We start from the raw sequence: 14,615 nt of genomic DNA on the forward strand, positions 1-14,615 counted from the left end.
CTTACACACACGCATCCTTCACAATGTTTGATCACCGAACTGTGCAGTCAATCTCTGGCAAATTTCCACCACTGTAACTCCTTCACGAGCAAGAAATTTTATAATTATGCATTGCGCAGTGGAGGGGTGCACCTGTTGCTCTGACATCATGAGCGTTACTGATGAAACAGCAGGAAATATGTAACAGCACGCTCTCCTCACTCCTAGCGGTCCCACCTAAGCATAGCAGAAGCGCCGGGCCACTCCTACCAACTGTTGATGTTCAGGAACAAAACTCCCATTTATATTTGATCGACCTTTGTATTCTGTAAATTAATGAATAGCAAGAGTTAAATGTTAAAATACAAAATACACACACATGCACCAACCTTTAAACTGGCTAGTAGTCAAACTTTGCTACACTAGCCTGCAATGATTTCCCAGTTTTAGTGAAAATGGGTGGTTCATATGGAAAACGATGTGCTGATTTCAAAAACAACAACTGTTTTGCCATAACATGTACATTTTTTTATGTTATTAAATATATTATACATTGATTTTCGAGATGGAACGCAAATTTAAGGAAATTTGAATTCATTTCATTATGTTGTAAAAAATTTTAAAAATACATGAACAACGCTAATATTAGTGTGTAGAATTCAGTGAAAAACTAGAAATGCTTTATCATGCATCATTTACAAGATATCAATAAAAGAGATATCTTTTCTGCTAGTGGCTTTACGTCGCACTGACACAGATAGGTCTTATGGCGACGGTGGGATAGGAAAGGCCTACGAGTTGGAAGGAAGCGGCAGTGATCTTAATTAAGGTACAGCCCTAGCATTTGTCTGGTGTGAAAATGGGAAACCACGGAAAACCATCTTTGGTGCTGCCGACAGTGGGATTCGAACCCACTAACTCCCAGATGCAAGCTCACAGCCGCACACTCCTAACCGCACGGCCAACTCGCTCAGTAAAAGAGATATCCTAAAATTATTACAGTATATTATGATAATTTACGAAAATGTGAAAATAATTTTATCACATACCTACAAAAGAAAAATGCCAGTCAAAACAATTGGTGGAATACATAATATTATGTCTTTCTATCTGGAAAAAAAATACTACAGGGGTAAAACATCCCTAGGTGAAAATAAAAAACCCTCAATGTTATTTTTATTTATTCTCATTTAGGGATATTAGAGACCACATCAAGTGACTATAAGGCATTTCTGGAAGCCTTTTTTTCAGCCCACAAATGTTGCATTTTTTTTTTTCCTGGCCACCTATCTTCTCTCTCCTGTACAGCCACTGTTCTGCTTTTGCTCATCATGGAAGCCCTTAAAGTTGTCGATCACTGATCTGTATTTTGATCGGTTAGAGATGTCTGCCTGATTCAGTCCCATGCTCTTGAGGCCTTTCCTTTTTCTTGAACCATTTATCCGAGATGTTAGGTCTGTTATCCAACACATTAAAAATCTACTTCATTACTCGGGTTGCATCCATCCTAAACACGTCCACAGAACTTCAGTCGTCGTTTGCTTATTGACTATCAGCCGTTCATTATCCTTGTATAGCTCTTCTCTTCCTCGGAGTCTATACTGTGCACCTATTATCCTAGGACTCATCATTTTGCGAATGACCTTGCGCTCATACTTCTCTGCTTCTCTCAGTCCAGCCTTTCTTGTCATTCTGAAGCATTCACCTGCGTACAGATACTCGGATCTGATCACCATGTTGTAGTGCCTGAGTTGAGCTTTCCTTGAGATTGCCTTTTCTTTGTATAGGACATGTGCTGTCACGGATTTCGGATGCGTATTGTGGTGTGCCTGGACACTTGTCAAGTTGCCTTTTGATCAAAACTAAATTTTATAATTAATTCGACTCATCGGAAATGAACTAGAAGTATTTTATTCTGCAAGCTAGTATCGGTACGGATGCGCCACTGTAGCACTAGCATTCAGTAAGCATGCTGTCGAGATTGTACTGCCATCTAGCAGCAGTCTCCCAACTAAACTCAGCTTCTTTTTTTCTCCATGCTTTAACGACAATCGAGTGTTTGGCAATTATCATTACGAATTGATTTGGACAAGAAGGATCAACTCTCTCTGTTGCGACTGGACTTTTGGAATACATTTGAGCAGAAGAAGGAGGAAAAATGCTAACCTTTGATCTGGGGTAATTGTATCACCATATGGCAATACGCCAAATTTCTTTGATTTATTTTTCTGTAGCATTTCAATTCTCATGGACAACTAGTACAACAGTTCCAATCTGGAAGGGAAAAGGAGATGTGAGTGATTGCTCGACCTATCGCCCTATACGACTCCTCTGTCATACTTTCAAGATCTTTGAATGTGTACTTGACAGCAGACTCAGATGTATTGTCTCTGTAACACCAAACCAGTGTGGATTTGTTAAGGGATGCAGTACCATCGATGCTATCCATGCCACACGCCTCTTGACGGAAAAGCACAGAGAGAGACAGAAGAGTGTACACATGGCATTTCTAGACCTAGAAGAGGCTTTTGACCGTATACCACACGAACTTCTTTGGCGAGCTCTTCGCTGTCATGGCGTCCCTGAAGAGTATGTAAGCTGGGTGCAACTTCTGTATCGCAATTCCACTAGTGTCGTCCGGAGTCCTGTTGGAATCTCTCTGCCTTTCGCTATCACTGTGGGTGTTCATCAAGGTTCTGCCCTTTCACCATTGCTATTCATCCTCTGCATGGATACGGCAACAGCTGACATACAGACCTCACATCCCTGGACTCTTCTTTATGCCGATGATGTGGTACTTGCACAAGAAACCCGTCCTGAACTCCAGCATCAGGTTCAAATGTGGAAGGACAGACTGGCTGAAAATGGACTGCACCTCAATATCCAGAAGACAGAATACCTGGAATGTGGCCCCCAAACCAGAGGTACCATAAGTATCAGTGAAGAAGACCTGCAGAAGACCATGCAATTTAAGTACTTGGGATCCGTCGTCACCTCAAACTGTGACACCACTCCTGATACTCGGATGAGGGTAAATGCAGCTTGGCTCAAGAGGAGACAGGTCACTGGAATCCTCTGTGATAAAAAGATGCCTCAATATCTAAAGGCAAAAGAGTGTGGTACGGCCAGCAGCGATCTATGGGACTGAATGTCGCCCCAGGACGAAACAACAGCAGCAAATGTTGACAACCATGGAGATGAAGATGCTTCGATGGTCCATGGGGCTGACCCGATGTGACCACATAAGGAACACGGACGTCCGGCAAAGGTTTGGTGTCGCGCCCATCATAGACAAAGTGAGGGAAGCCCGTCTCCGCTGGTACGGCCACGTCATGAGAAAACAGGACGACTCAGTTGCCAAAACAGCGCTCCACATCAACCCAGAGGGAACACGACCACGAGGAAGACCGGCAAAGAGATGGACTGACAACATCAGGGCAGACATGCACAGTGTTGGCTTAACACCAGAAGATGTCAACGACAGACAGAAATGGAGGAGATGTAGCAAAGCAGCAGACCCTGCAAGTCGGGATTAATGCTAAGAAAGAGAGAGATTTCAATTCTTGTTGATCCCGGAACTACCATGAAGTGACAAGGCTTAACGACGTTTGTTTCTTACTAAATGGTTTTGGAATATATTCATCTAAATCGTGATATGTGAACATTATTACTTCCGAAAGTGAGAAATTATTTGCACAAAAGGAATCCCTAATTTAAGGTTATCTTGTTGAGAAATAATTACAGTTCCAGTGTTTGTGGGGCTTCGATGTAATGATTTGTAGGATTATTTGGTTTGATAATCATTCTGAGCACATTTTCTTAAAGGTAATTCATACATCAAAAGATATTTTAGTAACAAATATGTGTCCTGCACTACTACATTTAGAAATGAGAATCCTTATCACTTACGCCTGAGGTAATTCAACCAGTTATATTTTAAATATCCTATTATCCATACTAAAGTGTGAAATAAGGTGAATGTAAGGGTTGAAAATTGTTTCTGATGACTAGTTGTGTCTCGGGTAGGCAACTGTTCGGGGAGCCGCCATTTTGGTTTTTTTTTTGGTCACGTTACCTTGTTGCTATGGTAACATTCTTAACCTTATGTGGGGGGTAGCAGCCTTTCGGTAGTTGCAAGGGCGGCAGTCTAGATGATTGACTGATACGGCCTTGTAATAATACTCAACATGGCTTAGCTGTGTTGATACTGCTACACGGCTGAAAGCAACGGGAAACTACAGCCGTAACCACCTCCCAAGGACATGCAGCTCTCTCTGTATGAAAGATGTACTGATGATGGCTTCCTCCCGGGTAAAATATTCCGGAGGTAAACTAGTCCCCCATTCGGATCTCCGGATGGGGACTACACGAGAGGGGGCGATCATCAGGAAGATGGATACTGACATTCTGCGAGTCGGAGCGTGGAATGTTAGGAGTTTGAATCGTTGTGGTAGGTTAGAGAATCTGAAAAGGGAGATGGATAGGCTAAAGTTAGATGTAGTTGGTATAAGTGAAGTACGTTGGCAGGAAGAACAGGATTTTTGGTCAGGCGACTACCGAATTATCAACACGAAATCAAACAGGGGTAATGCAGGAGTTGGTTTAATAATGAATAAGAAAATAGGGCAGCGGATAAGCTACTACGACCAGCATAGTGAAAGAATTATTGTCGCCAAGATAGACACCAAACCAATGCCCACCACAATAGTGCAGGTCTATATGCCTACTAGTTCAGCGGATGATGAAGAAATTGAAGGAATATATGAGGAGATAGAAGATTTAATACAATATGTCAAAGGTGACGAGAATCTAATTGTGATGGGAGACTGGAACGCAGTGGTAGGCCAAGGAAGAGAAGGTAGCACAGTAGGAGAATTTGGATTGGGACAAAGGAACGAAAGAGGAAGTCGGCTGGTTGAATTCTGCACTGACCATAATTTAGTCCTCGCCAATACTTGGTTCAAACACCACAAACGACGGCTGTATACGTGGACGAGACCTGGAGACACTGGAAGGTATCAAATAGACTTCATTATGATTAGGCAGAGATTCAGAAACCAGGTGTTGGATTGCAAAACTTTCCCAGGAGCAGACGTGGACTCTGACCACAACTTGTTGGTCATGAAATGCCATCTGAAGTTGAAGAAATTGAAGAAAGGAAAGAATGCAAAAAGATGGGATCTAGACAAGTTGAAAGAAAAGAGTGTGATGGATCGTTTCAAGGAACATGTTGCACAAGGACTAAATGAAAAGGCCGAAAGAAACACAGTAGAGGAAGAGTGGAGAGTCATGAAAAATGAAGTCAGTAGGGCTGCTGAAGAAATGTTAGGAAGGAAGAAAAGATCAACTAAGAATCAGTGGATAACTCAGGAGATACTAGACCTGATTGATGAACGACGAAAATACAAGAATGCTAGAAATGAAGAGGGCAGAAAAGAATACAGGCGATTAAAGAATCAAGTGGATAGAAAGTGCAAGGTAGCTAAGGAAGAATGGCTGAAGGAGAAGTGCAAGGATGTCGAAGGCTGTATGGTCCTGGGAAAGGTAGATGCTGCATACAGGAAAATCAAGGAAACCTTTGGAGAAAGGAAATCTAGGTGCATGAATATTAAGAGCTCAGATGGAAAGCCACTTCTAGGGAAAGAAGACAAAGCAGAAAGATGGCAGGAGCATATCCAACAGTTGTATCAAGGTAACGATGTAGATAATTTCGTTCTGGAATATGAAGAGGCTGTTGATGCTGATGAAATGGGAGACCCAATTTTGAGGTCAGAGTTTGACAGAGCTGTGAGTGACCTAAATAGGAACAAGGCACCTGGAATTGATGACATTCCCTCTGAATTACTGACTGCCTTAGGAGAAACCAGCATGGTAAGGTTATTTCATTTAGTGTGCAAGATGTATGAGACAGGAGAAGTCCCATCCGATTTTCGGCAGAATGTTGTTATACCTATTCCCAAGAAAGCCGGTGCTGACAGGTGTGAAAACTACCGCACTATTAGTTTAGTATCTCATGCCTGCAAAATTTTAACACGTATTATTTACAGAAGAATGGAAAAACAAGTTGAAGCTGAGTTGGGGGAAGATCAATTTGGCTTCAGAAGAAATGTAGGAACACGTGAAGCAATCCTGACTTTACGTCTGATCTTAGAGGATCGAATCAAGAAGGACAAGCCCACGTACATGGCATTCGTAGATCTAGAAAAGGCATTCGATAATGTTGATTGGACCAGGCTATTTATGATTCTGAAGATGATAGGGATCAGATACCGAGAACGAAGAATTATCTACAACCTGTATAAAAATCAGTCTGCAGTGATAAGAATAGAGGGCTTTGAAAAAGAAGCAGCAATCCAGAAAGGAGTGAGGCAAGGCTGCAGTTTGTCCCCTCTCCTTTTCAATGTTTACATAGAACAGGCAGTAAAGGAAATCAAAGAGAAATTTGGAAAGGGAATCACAGTCCAAGGAGAGGAAATCAAAACCTTGAGATTTGCCGATGATATTGTTATTTTATCTGAGACTGCAGAAGATCTCGAGAAGTTGCTGAATGGTATGGATGAAGTCTTAGGTAAGGAGTACAAGATGAAAATAAATAAGTCCAAAACAAAAGTAATGGAGTGCAGTCGAACGAAGGCAGGTGATATAGGAAATATTAGATTAGGAAACGAAGTCTTAAAGGAAGTAGATGAATATTGTTACTTGGGTAGTAAAATAACCAACGATGGCAGAAGTAAGGAGGACATAAAATGCAGACTAGCACAAGCAAGGAAGAGCTTTCTTAAGAAAAGAAATTTGCTCACTTCAAACATTGATATCGGAATTAGAAAGATGTTTTTGAAGACTTTTGTGTGGAGCGTGGCATTGTATGGAAGTGAAACATGGACGATAACTAGCTCAGAAAGAAAGAGAATAGAAGCTTTTGAAATGTGGTGTTATAGAAGAATGCTGAAGGTGAGATGGATAGATCGAATCACGAATGAAGAGATACTGAATCGAATTGGTGAGAGGAGATCGATTTGGCTAAATTTGACGAGAAGAAGAGATAGAATGATAGGACACATCTTAAGACACCCAGGACTTGTTCAGTTGGTTTTTGAAGGAAGTGTAGGTGGCAAGAACGGTAGGGGTAGACCAAGGTATGAATATGACAAACAGATTAGAGCAGATGTAGGATGCAATAGTTACGTAGAAATGAAAAGGTTAGCACAGGATAGGGTGGCATGGAGAGCTGCATCAAACCAGTCTATGGACTGATGACTCAAACAACAACAACAACATGTGGGGGGTGTATGCTGTGTTTGACTTGACATTTAAATGCTCTGACGTCTGTTTAATTCTGACATCTGACTTGCGGTAATTGTGTTATGTTAGTCCTTGATGTTTGACGTTTGACTGGATACATGACTTCGTAATTTGTGTTACGCGGTGGTTAATGTTTTAAATATCTGATCCTGTAACGGTATTTTCTTCTTTGGGGTGATTCTTCGTGTATATGTTTGACGTAAAAGTTTATTCTTAATTTTGTGTTCCTGATGTTTGTTCCTGGTGGAACTTGTGATCGGTGACTTAGCTTATCTGGATTACATTTAGTTTTATTTTGAAGTAGTCAGATGAAGCACTTTTCTACTCCATTATCATTTTGTAACTAACCTAAGATCTCGGAGTTGGGATTCTCATAAGCACTCCGTTTCTTCACTTATGTTTAAACATTGATAATTAGCTCAAGGAACTGAATTGCGAAAACAGTCTTATTTAATTTTAACCCTGGTCAAAGTTTAATGACTTATATTTCTTGGCTTAAATTAATTTTTTTTTCTTAACTTCTTCTTAGGGACTTGTAATTTTGTCATTTCATTTCTTATCTTTACATTAAAGTCTCTGTTTAACTTGAAACTGGTTTTTATTTTAGTCAGTAAGATTTATTTATCACTTAATCCACCTAACCTCGGTGGGCTCGAGTTGTTTCCATGCCTTGCTACGACCTTCGGTTGGGAACATTTCGGTAACTGCTTGTCTAATTTAATTTTCCCTGGTCGTGCAACTACTGTGGTGTAATACCTCTCTGGTAAGTACGCGACAGTGTTCTACGAAAAGCTGCGGCCATCTTCTCTCGCCTGCTGTTGGTAGCTTCTTTTGTCACTAGTTTTCATCTGCTCTATCTGTCCACTTTTTCTATTTTACCATACTCTGTTGTTAGGTGTTGAGTTGCTTTTTGAATATTGGTTATGTACTTTGTTTTCTCTGCCTGCTCTTTTAGCATGTTTATTTGTTCCACAGCTGTCTCTACATTTCTTGACAGGACTGCCAGGTCATCGGCGAAGGCAAGTCAAATGATATAGATGTTGATTCACATAGGGAACCTGAAATATTTGTCCCAAATGAGTAAATTTATCAGTTGACTCTCACGCCGTTTCTTGAGCCTCCAATGTGAACTTTGTTCAGTAACCACTTCCCAGCTAATTCTTTTTCTCATTCTTGGAGGACCTTTCCTAACACGCAGTTGAAGAGAACTGGGGACAGACCATCACCTTGTCTGACATCAGTTTTAATTAAAAACTCTTTGGATAGTTCTCCCATGAATTTTACTTTTGAATGTGTCTGTGTTAGAGTTAGCTTGATAATTTCCACTGTTTTACAAACCTCTCCGAATTCTATCAAGATGCCAAACAATACTTTCTGGTCGACTGAGTCATAGGCTTTCTTAAAGTCAATGAAGACCACCACCAGATCTTTAGAGACGTAATTTTCCAATACCTTTTCAAGCACCAAATCTGCTCAACGCAGGAACTTCCTTTCCTGAATCCATCTTGATATTTGCCAAGTTGATGATCTACTTGCTCTACTAGCCTAGCCTGCATTGCTTTGGAGTGTACCTTGTAAGTATAGGTACGATAGAAATGCCACGATAATTGCTGACGTCAGTTCCATCACCCTTTTTTTAATAGAGGATGAATCAATGCTGTTGTCCATTCACTAGGTATTATATTCCAGTTTCTCACGAGAGAAACCTCCCAGTAGGGTATATTTGCATGTGATATTGTTATACATCCGGGTGTCTCCTGGACAACGGACTAGGACTCTTCCTAGACGGCTGATTCTCTCACACCACAAGCAGAACTAATCAATCTTAAAATGTGTTTTAAAAAACGGCTCTTTTCAGAGCCATCCATGACAATAATATCCATAAATGTTGAAGGCTTGTCAGCTGCCAAAGAACTCTTACAAAAACTATGCCAAGCTCAGAAATGTGACGTCTTGTGCATTCAGGAAATGCATAGGGATGAACATCAGGAACGTCCAAAGATTTCAGGAATGATTTTAGTTGCAGAAAGGCCACATGCAAAATACGGCAGTGCTGTATTTGTGAAGTCAGGTCTCCAGATCAGCAGTACTCATCATACTCAAGATAACGACATTGAAATAATCACCATGGAGCTAAGCAACATGACCATTACATCTGTGTACAAGCCTCCAAATGAAAAGTTCTCTTTCTCGCCACTTGCAAATTTTGGTAAACACACAAAGTCAATAGTAATCGGTGACTTTTAACAGCTGTTGTCACGTCTGGGAATATGCTCAAGAAGATGAGAATGGAGAGATCGTCATTTCATGGGCTGAAACTCAGAAGCTTTCCCTTATTCATGACAATAAGCTTCCCTCCTCCTTCAACAGTGGAAGATAGCACCGAGGGTATAACCCAGATCTTCTCTTTGTGAGCAACTGCTTTGTGCAGCAATGTTCTAAAGAAATGGGCTCACCAATCCCAAGAACACAACACTGGCCACTAATATGTCACCTCTCTTCATCCATAAGACCACACGAAGTTTGGTTCAGACGGAGATATAACTTTCAAAAGGCTGACTGGAAAAGGTTTTCCAGTATGTTGGATGAGAGGATAAAATAATTATGTCTCTCCTATACCCGAAGATTATGACAAATTCATTGATCAAGAAGTAAGTATAAATAACCACCTAATCGATACTTTATTAATGCCTCAGGCAAAATTGAATAAAATTAAAACTTACAGGACATGTTTCGACCACTTAGTGGTCCTCTTCAGCTGTATAAATAAAGAACTGAAAAGAAAAACATTGACAATAAGCACAAATAAAAGTTCTTTGGAGACTCCTTTGATAAAAATGGAGGTCATCAGAATAGGTCATCTTGCCTCTCGTTCTTGTTTGGAAAAGATGTTTATTCTGCGCTGTCTAGAGGGTCTGTCTTTGAGCGCGACCTGGTGAAGTAACGATGTGATACAGTTTGACAGTTCATGGAAAGCTCTGGAGAGAAGGGAAGTAGAGTTTTATCGTCATCTAAAATAACATGTGAGGGAGGAGGGAGATTGGGCTGTGTTTCTGCGATGTCGTGTTTGATTATATCTCTTGTTCGTCTAGTCTGTTTCATGTCTACCCATTCTAAGTATTTGCTAATATTCTCATATAAGATGTTTTTATGCTCGTTGTTTTCATTGAGATTCTCTTCACCGTTTTCCAATTTATCAAGAACGATGTGGATGTTTTCCAGGTTGTTCATAAGATTACCTTTATTAATCATACAGATAATTTGAAGGTCCTGTTTTATATTGGTGAATTTGTGGCTGGACTCTTTCATATGGGATCCCATGGCAGAGAATCTACAAAATATACAGGAAACCCACTTTTACCCCGACTACAATCAAAAGTGATTCTTTACATCCCATCTCGCAAAAGAAATCAGCTTATTATAGTTTCGTCAACAGAGCCTTTGAAATTCCGCTAACAGAAACAGACAGAAAAAAGGAACTTTCTTTCATTCATCAACAGGCTCTACATAATGGTTTCAGTTTGAAATTCATCAATAAAATCATCACTAAATGCAAATACCAACAACAAATTAAACTTAAACAGCATTCAGAAAAAGAAAAAGGATATGTAAAATTCACCTTTAATAACCCAAAGATTTACGAAATCACCAACTTATTCAAGAAACACAATACCAAGGTAGCCTTCTCTACAAACAACAACACGAAACATAGATTCTTTAGTCATAATAAAGCTAATAAACTTAAAGATGACGAATTCCAGGGATCGGGTATTTATAAGCTGACTTGTGCTCAATGTAAAAAAACTTACGTGGGACAATCTGGAAGGAACTTCTCAATTAGATATCAAGAACACGTCAATGCTGAAAGATACAAAAGATTCTCTGCCATGGGATCCCATATGAAAGAGTCCAACCACAAATTCACCAATATAAAACAGGACCTTCAAATTATCTGTATGATTAATAAAGGTAATCTTATGAACAACCTGGAAAACATCCACATCGTTCTTGATAAATTGGAAAACGGTGAAGAGAATCTCAATGAAAACAACGAGCATAAAAACATCTTATATGAGAATATTAGCAAATACTTAGAATGGGTAGACATGAAACAGACTAGACGAACAAGAGATATAATCAAACACGACATCGCAGAAACACAGCCCAATCTCCCTCCTCCCTCACATGTTATTTTAGATGACGATAAAACTCTACTTCCCTTCTCTCCAGAGCTTTCCATGAACTGTCAAACTGTATCACATCGTTACTTCACCAGGTCGCGCTCAAAGACAGACCCTCTAGACAGCGCAGAATAAACATCTTTTCCAAACAAGAACGAGAGGCAAGATGACCTATTCTGATGACCTCCATTTTTATCAAAGGAGTCTCCAAAGAACTTTTATTTGTGCTTATTGTCAATGTTTTTCTTTTCAGTTCTTTATTTATACAGCTGAAGAGGACCACTAAGTGGTCGAAACATGTCCTGTAAGTTTTAATTTTATTCAATTTTGCCTGAGGCATTAATAAAGTATCGATTAGGTGGTTATTTATACTTACTTCTTGATTAAACATCGATACGGTCATGAAATGGACAACTTGCAAATTCATTGATATCGTGAAATTCTGTTCACGGGCATCAATTCCCAGAGGCTGCAGGACACGCTACCTTCAAGGTATAACTCATGAAACAACTGCTCTTCTGCACGATTACTACAGGTTTCACGAAGAAGACCCATTTAATGAGCAAACTATTCAAGCAGCACAAAGTGTTCTTTCCTCTATCTCCCAGGCAAAGAAGGAGACGTGGATTAAGCTGATGTCAGAAGTCGATATGGGTAGGAGCAGTCAAGAAGCTTGGAGACTTTTAAGACACTTGAACAATGATCCTACTCAAGCTAACACACATGCTAATGTAAATGCAGATCAAATAGCACACCACCTTTTGCTTAATGGAAAACCAAAACTTTCCATGAAAATAGGGTAGAATCTTATAGTCACACAACCAGACAAGAACAATGAGTTATCTAAGTATTTCACACTAACTGAACTGGAATTAGCTCTCAGTAAGTGTAAAGATTGGGAAGTCAGCAGAACTTGATGACCTTCAAATAGAAAAAATTAGAACTTTGGTCCTTCTGCGAAGTGCTAGTTGGTAGAACTCGTGAACAACTGTGTTCAGTCTTCCATGATACCTAAAATATGGAGGAAGGCTAGAGTCATAGCCATTCTAAAACCAGGCAAAGACAAAAATGACTCTAGAAGCTACAGACCAATCTCCTTATTGCATCATCTTTTTTAAGATTCTGGAGAGACTTATCCTCAATAGGTTGACTGATAAAATCAAGCCACTTCTGATTCCACAGCAAGCTGGTTTCAGGAGAGGGAAAAGCTGCACATAGCAGGTGTTAAAATTGGGAAAAGCTGCACATAGCAGGCGTTAAAATTAAGTCAACATATAGAAGATGGTTTTGAAAGCCGGAAAATCACAGGAGCTGCATTTATAGATCTCTCAGCAGCATGATACTGTTAATCACCAAATTCTCCTAGAAAAGGTATATAGTGTGACAAAGGTCTTTCATCTGACTTGTGCCATTAGAAACCTACTTCAAAATTGAAGTTTCTTCGTTGAGTTCCAGGAAAAAAGAAGCAGGTGGAGGATACAGAAGAACGGACTACCTCAGGGAAGTGTGTTGGCACCAATGCTTTTCAATATTTACACCAATGATCAGCCTCTTCCTGCCAGAACAAATAGTTTCATCTATGCTGATGACTGTCATCACTTCTCAGGGGGATAACTTCAAAACAATTGAACAAACATTGTCCAAAGCTCTAGACACACTCACTGGCTATTACAAGAAGAATCAACTAACACCAAACCCAACTAAGACGCACACCTGTTTTTTCCATCTAAACAACAGAGAAGCTTCCCAAACTCTGAAGGTAACTTGGCAAGGCATAGCATTATAACACTGTCCTACACCGAAATACCTCAAAATCACTCTGGATCGTGCCTTAACCTACAGAAAACATTGTCTGAACATCAAGCAGAAAGTGGCTGCTAGAAACAATACTGTGCGGAAGCTAAATGGAACATCTTGGGGAGCACAACCAGACACTGTGAGGACATCTGCCCTTTCGCTCTGCTATTCCGCAGCTGAATATGTATGCCCGGTATGGTACAAATCTTGCCATGCCAAAGCAGTTGATGTAACACTCAGAGACCTGCCACATTATTACTGGATGTTCTGAGACCTACATCTTTGGGAAAAGTGTATTGCCTTACAGGGATAGCACCTCTCGATATCTGCCGTGAAGTGGCAGCCAAGAAAGAAAAGAGAAAGGCGTTGACATCTGAAGCGCATCCTTTGTTTGGATATGAGCCACCATGCCAACGCCTTAAATCTAGGAAAAGCTTCTCGAGAGTAACCGAAACACTTGCAGGAACAGCGTAGCAAGCAAGAATTCAAGAATGGCGCGCCAGGAGTCAACATACAAGTATCAGTCAATGGATGACCCCAAAAGAGGAACTCCCTCCTGGCCATGTTAGAGATTGGGTGAATTGGAGAGCACTGAATGGACTGTGCTCCGGTGTTACACAGTGCAGGGTCAACCAGAAGAAATGGGGTTTTAAAGTGAATAGTACCTTGTGTGTATGTGGAGAGGATCAGACCACAGCCCATTTGCTGCAATGTAGTTCATGCCCACTCAGTTGCACAACAGAAGACCTGGTTAAAGCGAAGCCAAATGCACTTGATGTCGCAAGGTTTTGGACTCACGTATTTTAATGTGGTTCTTCGTCACTAAAGAATTTATATTATGTTTTATGTTTATGTTCTTTACTCATATTTAATTTAAAACTTATGTATGCTTCTGACATGATATAAATAAAAAAATTCAAGTTTCTCAGATCTTTTCCACCTCTTGATTTACGGCAGTAATGGTAGTTTCTCCACAATTTTTCAAGATTTCTGCTGTGATTGAGTCTTTCCCGATTTTATGTTGTATTGGATTTATTGAATGCTCTGGAAACTGTATACTGAATTACATAATAACAAGCAGAAAAAGGCAAACCTCTGCAGAGAATATTTTTGTTAAACAAAACCCTGTTTCGACCTCAGTTCTTCATCTTTGGCCAGCCATGTTTAAAATTCTCGGAGGGTTGGACGAATTAACAACGCAAGACCAACACGCACGGTGAAGGGAAGTAATAGATCTGGCACTGGCAACACTGAAAAGAAGAGTTCCAAAACATGTTAGCTTATAAGAATATCTAAGGAAAGGAAAAAGGTAAGATAAAAACCAGCAGATATTACACTTCGACAACAACAAGAAAA

General features: G+C 40.1%; 1 protein-coding gene across 1 annotated transcript in view; it reads right to left on the bottom strand.

Annotated features, from left to right (window-relative positions):
* Sf3a1 (splicing factor 3a subunit 1) overlaps positions 1-14,615 on the bottom strand; it is a 164,122-nt gene that overhangs the window by 96,811 nt on the left and 52,696 nt on the right. The window lies entirely within an intron of this gene.

This window comes from Anabrus simplex, chromosome 1 (genome assembly GCF_040414725.1).
Source record: "Anabrus simplex isolate iqAnaSimp1 chromosome 1, ASM4041472v1, whole genome shotgun sequence".
Classification (NCBI taxonomy): domain Eukaryota; kingdom Metazoa; phylum Arthropoda; class Insecta; order Orthoptera; family Tettigoniidae; genus Anabrus; species Anabrus simplex.